We start from the raw sequence: 15,057 nt of genomic DNA, 5'->3' as shown, positions 1-15,057 counted from the left end.
TATATTCATTAATTAAATATTTCCAATATTTTTATACTTTAGTTTAGTTATGTAATTTGCTATTTAATCATATTATAGCTTTCATTCTTTTCCTTTTCATTTGTTTATTTTGTATTTACCTTTTTCATTTGTTTTATATTTGTAAATTTCAATTTCTTCTTATATTCTATTTTATAACCTTTTCCAAATATTTTAATACTATAGTTTAATTATGCATTGTTCTACATATTTTGTCATGCCTTTATTATTTACTTTTTAATTTGTTTTCCTTATATTTATCTTTTTCATTTATGTAAAAATCTATTATTGGACTCGGATGTTACATATATTATTTATTTACTATTTGTTTTTTTATACATATCTATGTACATCCTGTCTGTTGATTTTTCAATTAATAAAATAAAATAAATAAAATAAAATAGGGGTCAGTGCAAATGTAACTGGTTATGATTTCATTGAAACGTCAAATTCTATTTTTGTTTTGACGTCGACGCCAAATCTGTCGTACGAGGTATTTTAAAGAGGTTAATTTGACATTAAATGTCGTTTCGATATATGTATGTATGTAAGTCGTGTAATTTATTTTACAACCATGCCAAAAATATCCCATTTAAAATATCAACGACTATCGATTCGTAAAGCCACGTCTACACATTTCAATCAATCGCATTCGCTAAGAGTTACGAATTCCCACTAACAATCAAACACACACAGAACTTAAATTTACACATGACCGCTCAAACGAAACGTTGCATCAAACACTGCACTGTACATTTGCAAAAAAGCTACAGTCAAAACATCGACGATTCTTTTATATCAGCGTAAATTCTACATTTATACGCGAACATATTATATTAACTGCCTGCGATAAAAAATTATAACAAAAAAATATATGTACATATGAAGACGATGTATTTTTTGGCAGAGGGTTTCATACGAACCTACACACATATCGCGTGCACATACATACATAAATGTACGTAGAGTCGTATTAAAGATAATAAATCTCCATAAGAATGGGTCCCCACGTGGTTGGTCTCTTCCCCCATGTATCTCCCCCCCCCCCCCCCCAGTCCGCCACAACACATTCATATCTGTTTAATATGATATGAACGAACGGTCAGTGGCGCCGGGAATCGCGCGCTCCGCATTGCGGATTAAAACTTGGGCTCGCGACGAACCAGTCACTCTTCCCAAAACAGGCTAATAATATCACTATTTAATAGTATGTCATAATCTCGTACGGACCATATAGCACATTCTCGGATATTTCAACGCTAACCGGGAAAATAAGCCCCAAGTTAGTATCTCTTGCGGATACGAAAATACCACAGCGGCTGTTTTACAAAGATTCTTTTATGTGTTTCATCCAATTGACTTGTACATTTGGCTTTGTCATTCGAATTAAAAATACATAGTTCCAGCTATTATTCTCATATACATATGTAATTTCATACATTTTTCTCTTACAATATGGGCCGACTGTAAGTCACTAGAATAATTTATTATTATTTGTTACATACAACACATCAATTTATTACACTTACAAGATAACGGAAAAGTTTTTCAGGCCTTATTCGATGAGGGGATGGTGACCTCATGTTGAAAATTATATGGGTCAACTTTATTGACATTTAAATGACGAATAATATTATATTATGGTCCTACAAATAATACATGCCAATGAAGAAGTAAAATTCATCTCAAATTCATCAAACAAATGCCAATTCTGCTGTTTAACAAACATTATATATTATTCGATCGCTATCATCGTACATTTGTTTTGTGAAAATTTCGTACATTATGTACGAAATTGTTCGTAGTATGAACATTGACGCAATACTGTAGACTTAATTACTAATTACACTGCGCAATAAATAAATTTACCCTAGCGGAGACTAATCAATATTAACTGAGGTTAACCCCCTGAATTCGAATATGACAGTGATTTTTGTTGGTACTCTCTGGTTTATGATATATGCGTGTTTAAAAAATGGGAATTTTTTCAGATAAACGAGAGAATACTAACAAAAATCATTATCATATTCAAAATTCGTGGACCAAACTTACTAACTATTGATCAGTCTCCGCTCCAGTGAGTAATAAAAAATGACCACTAACACGAAAACCATGTGAACTGTATAAGAGGTAAGTAAAAAATGTAATTATTTGTTGCTCAGTGTTATTTTTGTTACAAAAAATCATTCTTGTTCAATTGAAAACGACTTAAATTTTTTTTCTATGCGACAGATAACATCAGATTGACACCGATTTGAAAAGCGAAATATTTTCGTGTCGCGGCTACCGCCAAAAATACATGCTTATGTATAACATTATATTCTCAAGAATAAACGAAGCTCCGAGTCAAAAGACGAAATAATAATTTCAACAATATTCTGAAGAAATTTCTCTTCCGGTCGACCGGTTCACATTCTTTGAACATATTAAACTTTAAATCGCTCTACAGCGCAAACAGAACCGAATATAAACAACGTGCTTTCCGTTAGTTCGCCGCTTCTAAGAAATCGAACATGAAGAGAATCGTTAAAAATAAGCAATCCAGACCACCCTATATCGATTCGGTTGAAGCCTTCCGTGTATACTTATTCCGAGAACAAACGTCAAAATCTAACAACGAAAAAAACTAAACGTAAAAAGACATAAATACGAATTCAAAATCGCAACCAATTTTTCGACGATCGCAAATTTTTCGCCGGCCGGATTCGCCGCGATTCAGTAAACGGACGTAAACCGGAAAGAGCAAAAGTTAAATTAATTTCCCGCGTCCGGTCGCGGTAATAACGCAATTACGAAGCGTTACAACGAATAATTGTTCCATTTATCCGCTCGTTAAAGCGATTATACGCGCTTGTAATCTGTAATATGCACTTCTAGCCGTTAATTTTCACCTCGCATTTCACACAAAGCCACACAAATAAAGCCGGACGATAAGCACGATTGCGGCTAATCGGCGATCGCGTCATTGTTAAACCACAACATGTCCCAAAAGGATATGCGAAAACAATTTTCGCTAGTTAGTTAAGTAGTTGGTTGAGATTTTGAAACATTACTGTGCCGCTCTGGACGTTTCCCCCTTTTAGTGGGACGCAAAAGGCGTCGACCTTCGTAACTTTTATTATGTTGCGCGTTTTCACGTGTTTTCCCAAAAAGGTGACAAAGGCTCGAACCATTTTACATCAAAGTGAGTTTCCGTTGTAAAATGACTTTTAGTGTGGAAATCGCTCATAAATCAAACAAATACAAATATTTACAACACGCTGATTCGAAAAGTTTGAACTTTACTTTCTGACTCAAAACGTAGGCGATATTATATACATACGTTGTTTAGATATATTACATGCATATACATATAATAGTTTCGTCTCTTATGCTAGTTATCTATAAAGAAAAACTTTCGTGATGTAACCCTTTAAAACAATTTTAGTTTATGCAAAGTCAGTTAAAATTATACCGAAACTACATAAAGGGAAATTTTGAATGCGTGTAATATTAGCACACAGGATTATAAAGCAATTTCAATTCAAATATGCTGAAATTAATATGCAATATATAATTAAAGTACCAGAGTTTTTGCATACGAAATACTTGTTTTATGAAATATGAAGTACAATATTTCGAAAATTTTGTTAATAAATTATTAAGATAAAATCTCTACAACATTTTATATTACAAGGACAAAAATATGTACATAATAATAACACGTAATCAAAACAAAATAAATTCATGTAAATACTTTACAACTTATAAAATATTAAAACGTTACATAGCCGTAATCAAAAATAAAATTATCTACATTCAAATTGTAATATAAGCAGAAAATTTATGAAAAACCACAATAGGTATTTTCTTTTCGATATTATATTTTCCTATTTCCTTTGTACAATTTAAGCCTTGACCCACTGACATGCAGGTAGCCATTGTGGCTTCAATGTGACTCAATTTATATTTCAATATCGAAGTTTATAAATTGTACAGTTCGGTTTCATTTCCGCGAAAGCCGCATAAATATCTAATCAAAATGGCTTTTAACGAGGTATGAAAGATCTACTTTTTAAAAAAATCTACAAGGGTGGAAATCATTGAATACTCGCAAGGTACTTTCATCATTTCAAGAGTATTAGTGCAGACTTGGGGATATTATTCCTTTTGTGATTCACGACTTAAACATTGAATACTACTCCGGCATTAACAACGCTAAATGAACCCCCAAAGGTCTTAAGCAAGCAAATCTATTTTGTTTCACATTAATGTAAATAAAATGAAATATATAATAGTAGCCAGTGTGTTTGAACGTTAAACCCGAGCACACACCCGATCCTTATGATGTTTAATTACATTCTTACCATTAATCCCAGCCATTGGATCTCAGCCTAAGGCAACATGACCCCCTTTAGGACTATGACATTGTATTTCAGGTAAGGGTAAAAATATCAGAATTTTAATAGCAAAAGTTATATACGCAGAATTTTATGATGGGTAAATATTTAAAGAATACTTTATGTATTTTATTATATTTAATTTGTATAAAAAAAGGAACATTTTGATTTACCCACGACTTAACTTATCTACCCACGACTTAACTCAGCCAGCTCTTATAATGACAATATAGCTTTAAGATATTTATTTATTTTATTATTTTATTTTTACATATATGTACATATACCAGAAAGGCCTTACAGGTAAATCCCAATGCGCCTTCCTGGCCAATTACAAACAAATCAGCATTGTTATTACAAGTCGTTAAATTACGAGACACTGAAAAACTCGCAAATTATCGAGACATCCATGAATTGTACATACATTTTATTGTACATTAATCATACTCAAATAGTGGTGAAATAGTAGGTAGGAAGGATTTTTAGCCAATTTTAAACGGGAACCGTTTCAACAATGAAATCAGATAAAATTGGCAAACTCTGATAGGAAACGATCGACCTGTAGTCACAAATATCCAAGTCTGACCAGCAGCACTACAGATGTACTCAGAAAAATTCTTTTCAATCGAGGTCAGCTCATGGGATCGAGCCCCGCGCCTCTCGGTGTTAAGCAGAAGCTTAATGACCGAGCTATGCTGCTGGCTATGATTAAGTACATACATAAAAAAAAATATTTGTTATTGTTATTGGGATGAATTAAATCGTTTAAAAAATTGAACAAAAGCACAATATAAATTATTATATTAATTGAATTCTAAAATTGGATTCTCTGTGACTACATAGAAGGTAATTACTCCATACATGTATTACATAATCCTTCAAAATTATCAAGCAATACTCGTAGCAGGCGTTTCAGATTCAACCACGATATACACATTTATGTACATATGTATGTGCATACATACAATATACACACACCACTCCACTGCAACATAAATTTCGATGGAAACCAAGCTCACATCAAAACACGTCTCAACGACCGACGACTTTCAACATAACGGAGACGACACATCGACACCAACAACGCGTCAAAGCATGCTTCCAACATACATATTACATATATTAGGAAGACGGTATGCAACACTGGTAAAACAATCCACATATTCATACAAACATACACACATATGTATATGGAACGCGGCACAAAATATTATGATGCATCAACGCAAAATACATAAGCTATGTACTATGTATCATATATGTATGTACATTGTACATAGCTTACATAGCATATACATCATATGTAATATTGAACTAGCAATTCTTCGATACATGTACATACATATATGCATGTATATTAATCTTGAAAACCAGTCAAAGATTTTCATTTAATTAGATGAAACTATCCTTTTCGTCCAAGAAAGCAATTTAAATAGACTCGACTTTGATAAAAACTCGTTTAGGGGGCTAAATTACCAGATTCAACCCCCTAACAACTCCTGCGCCGTTGCCTAGATCACCCGCCGTGCAAATGTTAACAAAAGCCTGTACTTAATTAATACAATTCGAACAAAAATACGATTTAAAAATCAGTATTTTTTATTTATTTATTGTTGCATGCTCAATTCCGAGCGAGGCAGACTTTTACACTATGAAGTCAACCCACAGAAGTGTATTATCTCCAGTAGTTTCCTGTTGCCGTCTGGAGAGGAAAAATGGGGATAGATTTTGATTATGACAGATAGATAAAATGGATTTTTCTAATGCCAATTTTGTGTGGAACAGATTTTATTTTATTTTTGATTTCATACATAACTGCTACCATGCACGCTTCGGGCTAACAAGGGATTGCAAGGGATTTCATATATTATCTAATATATAATTTTAAAACAGACTTTGTAAGTTTATTAGTATCTTTGTTTGGGAACTTCGTAACCAAAAAATGTTTCTATGACGACAATTCAATTGGTTGAATATTATATGTTTTTCGATTCAAATAAATTTAATAAAAAACAAATGAATATTTATTATTAGATTCGCCATATTTACGCTGTTTATATTAAAAATACTGAGCGAAGCCGGGTAAAACAACTAGTTTATTATATGCATTTATAATATTTATATGGATGGGGATCGCACTGCTCTCCCTATCGTCTGGAATAAAAAAGTCATGACAGGAATTACGTCAAGGCGACACATATGGACAGATTATTTTTGTGCATTAGTGCTAATATTTTTTTTCAAACATAACAGGACATAGGATACATTTTTATATAACTTATATATAAAACTGAAACGGCGTTTGAAATTCGTTTCTGATTGGCTGGATTTGTTAAAGACGTTTGTGATTGGTCGGTCGTTAAATATATGTATATCTTTTTCGAATTTCGGTTTTCATTTAATTTCCCTTTACCCAGTGAAGCCGGGTAGCACCACTAGTAGAATATAATAGAGACGTACATATATGGACAGTCAGAAAATTATTTGACACACATCAAATTTGCGAGAAATACATTATGTATCTAACATTTTATAAGACTCATCAAATTCTATATACTAATAACTCGAATTTGCGAGAAACTGGGGGGGGGGAGGCCCATTTATTGGATCCGTCCCAACAATTAAGCTAAAAAAAACAGGAGACGGTCGATCCGTGTTTTAATAACCACAAGATCTCGCCAGCAGCTTATTTGGCCGGGACTTGAACCCACGACCCCTTTTCTGGTACGTAACAGATTTATCAGTATGCGACGTTGTGGCTAAAGATAATTACAGCAGCAATAAATATAATCAAAGTCGCCAACAATATCAATTAAACTTCGATCGAGATTTGAATCCACACCCTCTATGCTATGATTAAAACAGAAATACAATACGTAAATGAATCTAACCGAGTTAATCTATCTGACCAGATATTGCAGACAGATTGAATATATCAATATATGAATTATTAAAAATATCTGCATAACCTCGACCATATTACACCATGTACATATGTATGTACATTGTAAATAGGTGTTTGAGCTATTTTCCCTATTATACTGTACTTAACATTAGAATAATATAATACTCTGATTACTAACAAAATTAAATTAAAATTGTAAAATAGAAAATTTTCAGTAGATCAGCAGCTATTAATATAGATAGAAGATGTATTGTGGACATATATTAGTAATAATAAAAAGCATTTAAAAATTGAAAATCAAATATATGAACAACGTATACACAAACGATGCTCGGCATTTCAGATATTGCTCGGCATACCAGAGTTAACACAACGATTACATTACAGATTACGACGAAGGAGGAGTCAGCGATGGTCAAGCATTTACTCCCACTAGAAAAACGTTAACATTATAATAACGACAGTAAATCCACGAAATCTGTATTGCCGGCATAGTAGTGTGCGCGCACGCACGTCCGCTTGAGCGTATAGTCCGTATTAAAACGGAACGTGTCGCGGAGATATAAAAGCACATAAAACCACCGGGGGAAAAAAGGCGCTCGCCGAAAATCATAAATAAGACCGTTTTATGGATTTTCACGAATCGCCGCTGAAGAAAAAAATATACAACAACACACACACACACACACACACATACAAGAAAACGTTTTTCCAGAATGTAGCGAAACGTCCAAAACGAGGGGGACTCGAAAGGAAAACGGGCAGGGCCCGGATAGTCGTGTGTGTTTTTATAAATGTACATACGTATGTATATACATATGAGTGTGTGTGTGGTATTTATTGGGGAAATTACCTTATACCGTGACTCGTAAATAGAGCCTCCATCACGCGATCCACCAATCATACACGGCCGGCTACGGCAAATAAGATTCCAACCGACATAATAGATTCCGCGAACGGGTTAACGGGGGAAGAGCTCAGTTTAAACTCATCCAGATGGCTTTCCCGGAAATTTCATTAACCGCGAGTCCTGTTGGAAACTAACATTACACACGTGCATATGTATGTATGTACAGATGTCGGGCGAAGGGGATAAAAGCGAACGAATACATATAATAATATAGATCACACAGACGGATTTTAACGTTCCGACGGTTTGTGCGAGTGTCAAATTTAAAACGACGCTAATGCGATTCTGCGTCACGTCGGAAAAGCGGTGCACCGGAAGTGTGTGCCGAAATCAATCGATCAAATCAAATTCGGTAAAAGCTGTTGCAGTTTTTGAATTGTTCTATATATGTACGTTTTATTTTGCTAAAGCGATTCGGGAAATTTAAAGCCAGCAGGTAAATACTATTTTATTACGAGTGCATTTCTTCGTGTGTACAAAGCTTTTATTTATTTACGCCCTATAAAAAGGCTTTTAATAAAATACAGAAAACGTGTAAACATACGCATACATATGTACATATATGTAAAAATATATGTACATATATACATACATACAAATAAAATAATTACAAGTAATTAAATATAATACGAGACGGAGTCTAACGGAATCCAGACTCATTTCGAAAAAATCAATAGAATCACCATACTCACACTCATCAATCTTGGAATTGGAGAATAGAATGAAGATAATAAGAACTATTACCATTTACAAATAACTGCAGAGATCAAGTGAAGCGAAGAGAAAATTTTAATTGGAAAACATATTCAAATATAGAAGGATAATCAACAGGATTTCGATAATCGACAATTTGTAGAAAAAATCAAATCATTAATTATCCTTCGATCATAAAATTTATTCACTTTTAAATAAAACAAAAGATTGTCTAGATCCAATTCAAAGTTAACTCAAACAAATAAACTACGATTCTTCAAATAATATTCGATTCACATACGAAATCGTTCGGCAAACCCATTTTATTTATCTCGTAAATAAGAATATTATGGTTAACAGAATAGAAACCTTACTGAAATCAATAAAGATAGTCAACTTTCATTTCTACGAAAATGACAAACAAATAATTTTGACGACCAATTAAATTTGTAAGAGTTGATCGACCGCCTATAAGTCTATATTGATAAGAAGATATTATAGGTTTAATTTGTCCCATAATATAATACTAACAAATTGTTGTAAATGTACTCGTATATACATATATACACATATTAACGACTCATTTTCAACAAAAAATGGAAATTAACTGTGTATTGAAAAATACATTTTCAATAAAGTAAAATAATAATCTCCCGATGTACGCGATTTTCATCGAAAATATTTTGATTTGTGTAAAATAAAATTATTGTAAATACTCCAATATTCAAAATGATTTTATAAACAATGGAATAATAATAAACTTAAGTTTGTTTTTGAAATATAAATACATATGTTAGGTATATAGTATATGCTTTAATTTAGGCGAATGGGGTTTTTTCTGCAAGCTTCATTAACGAACGCTGTTAATTAATTGCATCAACATCATTAAATCCTTTCCAAACAAGGAGGTTTTTTTAGAAAAAAAGGCACGAAAATGTTTTTTCATTTAATAATTTCCACTTCAATTATTTCTTTCATACCCTAAAACACCTTCTCGTTAAATCAATATTGAACGCCCTTTTTCGATAATTAATCTTAAAATCACGTTGTAAGTATTTTTACTTCTATTTCAACCCCAAGCGACTGATTACTTCAGTAACATAATTGATTTTAAAGTCTCATTTTCACTTTTCCAAAACATATTTACGAAGACAATAAATGGACTCCAAATCCTAAAAATGGAATAAGTCGACAACTAAAATCATAAAAATTCAACAAATTCACATATGAAGCTTCACATTTCACTCAAATCGAAAAATTCAAATTTCAATAAAATCAAATTCATTTTTCACAAATATTGGAAATCGAACCAATACCTTACTGACTTGCATAGTATAATACAAGCTTAAAGTCATTTTAAAGAGGTTTCTGAGCTATTTTTCCTGTTATTAACATTAAAATAATATAATACTATATTTACTAACAAACAAAAAAATTATACAATATAAAATGATTAGTAGATCAGTAGCTATTAAAATAATATAAGATGAATTAATAAAAAGCTTTTAAAAATCAAAAAAACAAAACATTTGTTTATATTATTTTACTCTTTTCGAAGATATACAAAGATATATAAAGTATTTTTGCTATACCATCTAAGAACTGATACACTTGCACCTTCACGAATATACATATGTATATTGTAGATATGTATGTTTTATAGATAGTACTACGTCAAAACTTCGTCCTAACAAACAAAACACGGTCAAAACTTTTCATCATACTAAAATCCACCGTAGTCGTTACCAAACCAAGCCGATATACAGCCCAGTAGGTATACATATTTGTTGCGGAGATGCAATGGGGCAAGTAACCCACTAAGTCGTCCAGGATCGTGACTTATTAATGAAGCGGCTATAATTCGACCCCCATCCACCCATAATTCAAACAATTGAAACGAGGCTCCAGAGGAGGTTTGGCCCTCGTATGGGGGCGTTAGGCGGTCTGCGAAAAGGGGATTATGGGGGGGGGGGGGTAGAAGCGATGGGAGTGAATGGGGTGAGATTGGCGCCGATTGTTCAATCCGGCAATAAAGCTTGCCCGGCTTGTCTTCGGCAAATAACGCACCCCCGTAGTAGCGCCGTGCCGACATCATAATTGTCAACGTTCAACGTCCCAATCAAGTTCGTGATTTATTATTGCCACCCTTATTGACAACGACCGAATTTGGATCGACCGTTAATCACCAGCCACCGCCAACTCTCTCTCTCAATCATACATTGTCGACTAAAAAGGTAGAGCGAAGTGGAAAGTGACGTTAATTACAGAGCGATCGCTTCAGCGGTCGTCTTTTATTTTTACTTCACGCTGAATTTCACAATTAATGGAAATAGTTTTATAAAAATTCGAATGACGCCGTCAACGGTAAGATTGTATCGAACATCATCCGAGCGAGTGAAAATATGTACTAATATGTATTTAAAACTTCATACGTAGTCAGAACAGTATGCGTAGATGAAGTTTTGTAATCATGCGAAAGCTCGTTTTTTTGCTTAAAAATAGTAATTTAGTTATGGCAAAATTGTAAATAAAATATAAAAAAATATACATATGTATACTCGTTTTTAATGTTACTATGTATTATATGTATGTCGTGATTTTGGCCCCGAATTATTTTTTTTACTTTTCTTCATTTCACTTTATTTGTTTTAAAACGGTCATTCGTGAAATAAATGCAATGCAAATGTGTGCACAAGAGTCGGTCGTAAAAAATTAACAGCTGGCATTCGCCATTGTACGGTCGTTCCTTTTGACTATTCCAAAATGAAATTTCCAGTTCGAAATGTCGAAATAATAAATTGCCTGATTTGTCCCAACATAGGAAAAATTTTATGACCCATTTTACATCAAAAAATTTCCCGATTTCAAAAGTGAATTTGTACAAAATTATTAAAATTGAATTTTTTAAGGCAAAGGACAATTCTACATTTTATATCAGCAGAATTGTCGTTTAATTTTGAACGTTAAATACAATTCAATTTTAGTACAATTTGTTTAATACTATCGTATGTACATATATATAAAAAATAACCTCAGACGAAACCGACTCATTTTAACACAGCTATCCTGGAAAAATCGTGTAAAATGTGACATTATTGAATTATACAAAAAAAATAACGCGCGCAAGAGGAAAAAAAACCACAATTTTAAAGGAAAGCTTACACCCGTAACGTAAGAAAATGTGGCGTATGACAAAATTTACGGTTCGAACTGGAAAGAAGGTCATAAATCGTCGGCGGGCGGGCGACGGTAAGTTTTACGCCGAAAAATAAATCTTGTAAATTGTGAAGTTTGATTTTTATGTTTTCGCCCGTTGATAAGTGGAATAACGTGTAAAAATGCAATCAATCATCGACCAACGGCTGCCGCTTTTTTCTCAAACGTTTAACGCTCTCCGTTCGAATCGTGTGTAACGTTTGATTTTTCGCCGCGCAAACAACACACAAATTTTCCAATCACAAAACGTCGAAAATTAAAAGAAGCCTTACTCCCCGACGTAACCGCAGATTTTCGAGAGATTTTCGCGTGCCCCTCGCGAGACGTGCAATCGACGAAAATGAGAAAAGCCAACGGGAAATCCGGAATCCGTATGAAGCTATTTTAACCCGATAACACGTATTCGGAGTCAAACTTATTACGTTTGAATAACACAGGTCGGACATCTTGTTCCGGACTCAAACACGTGGGGATGAAATGGTATTTGCTCGTGTAGCTGAAATATATTACAATATTTTATTTTGATGCCCTGTGAAATATATACTACGAAAATCTGTAATATGAGTCATGCAGAAATGTTAGTGGAAAATAATGAGCATCATAACGAAACTGGGCGTAATAGTAGCCGTGTTCATTAACATAAATATTGAACTATGAAACTAACAAATTATACATTATTGTATTTGAATATGTACCTAATTTTAAAATTACATAGATGATTTTTACGAATACATATAAACACGAGTATCTAGATATTATTATTCTACTATAAGCAATCAAATAATAAAAGAGACGATTTGAATAATAAATCTAGTTTAAATACACAAAAATAGTTTAATTTTTTAGATAGGATAATGCATGGTTTACTACCACTATTCATAGTTTATAGAAACATCTATAATGAATATTCAATAAAATATTTGTATATCCACCAACTACATATGCACATACATACATATTTATGTACAAACTAGGAAACCCAATTTACCGTGATTTCCGTTTACCGGTAATCCAATAATTTGTATACAAATTACCGGTTTACCGGTAAATTACCAGATTTTTCAATGTCAAATATATTTAGCCAAATGCTAATAAACATTATTTATTAAATACTAACATACATATATTGTCAAAAAGCATATGTGGTAATGGATTCTTTATAAATTAATATTTTATAAAGGACTAAATTCATTTCATCAAAAAAGTATTTCTTCTGGTTCGGTTTTGTTTTCTTTATTTTCCAAACTGACTTTAGTTTTATTTCTTATAGCTAATTGAAGCCTTTCTTTTTACTGATAACACACAATTAGTCGTAGCTGGAACTACCGCAATATCATCATCGGAATCTGAAACTTGTAGATTTAATATATACATATTCCATGTTAATCTGATCTATAACTTCTACTATGATATCCATAATTGCATATTTTTCTCCTTGACTAAGCGCTGGATCGGACCAGTATTGCCAGAAGATGAATTATAGGAGAGGAATGCGATAAAACACAGCGAAAATGTTTCGTTGATTTACCGGTAAAAGAATTAAGTTTCAAATAAATTACTGAGTTATTTTTTGGGCCACTTAATAAACCGTAGTACATAAATATTTATATACCTGAATATATCAGATTCCTTCGAACTTGAACCAATTACGATGTGAGTTTTATCATTTGTCTGTAAGATATTTAAGTGTCGCAAAACACGGTTAGAGTAATAGTTTTATCATCTTCATCTGTAGAGAAAATAAAGCAACATAATATGTGAAATTGAAATCCGAAATCTGTTCGTAGTTATTTTTCAATATCAATTCCAATATGTTTAATATCAATATTCAAATATATTTTGGTATAAATTATGGGTTTTTAAACCCTCTCAGACATCTTGTATTATATACATACATACATATGTAGGTATAATAATAATAATATGAATAACATCCAAACAATAAACAAACTGGTCGAAAACCACCAAACCAATAAAATTTCAACCTCGTTCATAAATTTATTGAATAACAAGCATGCGTATGTATATATGTACATAAGCTTTGTTACTTATCGATTTTTTCAAAAAGAATGGCAGACAAGAGCAAAAATATGTGAAAACATGGAAAAATAAAGAAAGAGAACAAGCACTCAAAATCAGCCGTAGTCATTCGGCGAGAGCACTCTTAATCCGCTATTATTCCAAACAAAAGCGAAACTTGTCGATCGAACGAGTGATCCGCGACAGTCGATTACGTTTTCCTTTGAAGCGGTAAGAGTCAAGACACTTGACACGTACTATCTGACGAACTTGTGTCAAAAATGATGGCCGAGTCTGAAGATGAGATGGTTGAATAATAAATCAGCAACGACCCAACGCGAGCGGAACACACTTTCGGGTTGTGCGCGCGTACGCCATATTTAATTCAAACCCACGTTTCTGCCTCGCATCCCTACCTAGAACCAACCCCATGACACACAAAACCCCCTCCCTTCTACCTCCATACACATCTCATATAAATATGTATCCCATTACATATACATGCATATGTATTCCTAATGAACGAGAAAAATCAAAATTTCCACCTAAAAATCAAACATTCAATCTTCTCACAAACCAATCGAGCACATCGCGCGTTTTTTTTTCTTTTTTTTTTGTATAAATTATACAGTTATGTATGTAAAATTTTGTTGTATACTTCTTATAACGTTGAATGTTAGCTTGTGATCTGAGCGCTTAAGATTGCGACAACTTTCCTCTTTGAATACGGAAAAGTTTATTATTTGTGACTTTATCGTCAACGAATTTCGTGGAAATCGAGTGAAAATTAATACGCAACTCTTGTAAACGTGACGGTTTGAATAAGAGTATTTTTCATACGACGGATGGCCTTTGTATCGTAACATGTTTTTCCTAGGTATATAATGATTATAAAAGGTTCATTACGTACTGTTTTT

The 15,057-nt window shown here is 32.9% G+C and overlaps 1 protein-coding gene across 1 annotated transcript in view; it reads right to left on the bottom strand.

Annotated features, from left to right (window-relative positions):
• nolo (ADAMTS-like no long nerve cord) overlaps positions 1–15,057 on the bottom strand; it is a 307,268-nt gene that overhangs the window by 209,624 nt on the left and 82,587 nt on the right. The gene's annotated exons all lie outside the window — the stretch shown is intronic.

The sequence above is a fragment of the Arctopsyche grandis genome, chromosome 5, assembly GCF_051622035.1.
Source record: "Arctopsyche grandis isolate Sample6627 chromosome 5, ASM5162203v2, whole genome shotgun sequence".
Classification (NCBI taxonomy): domain Eukaryota; kingdom Metazoa; phylum Arthropoda; class Insecta; order Trichoptera; family Hydropsychidae; genus Arctopsyche; species Arctopsyche grandis.
The sequence above is the reverse complement of the archived record's forward strand: the minus strand, read 5'-3'. Positions and strand labels throughout refer to the sequence as shown.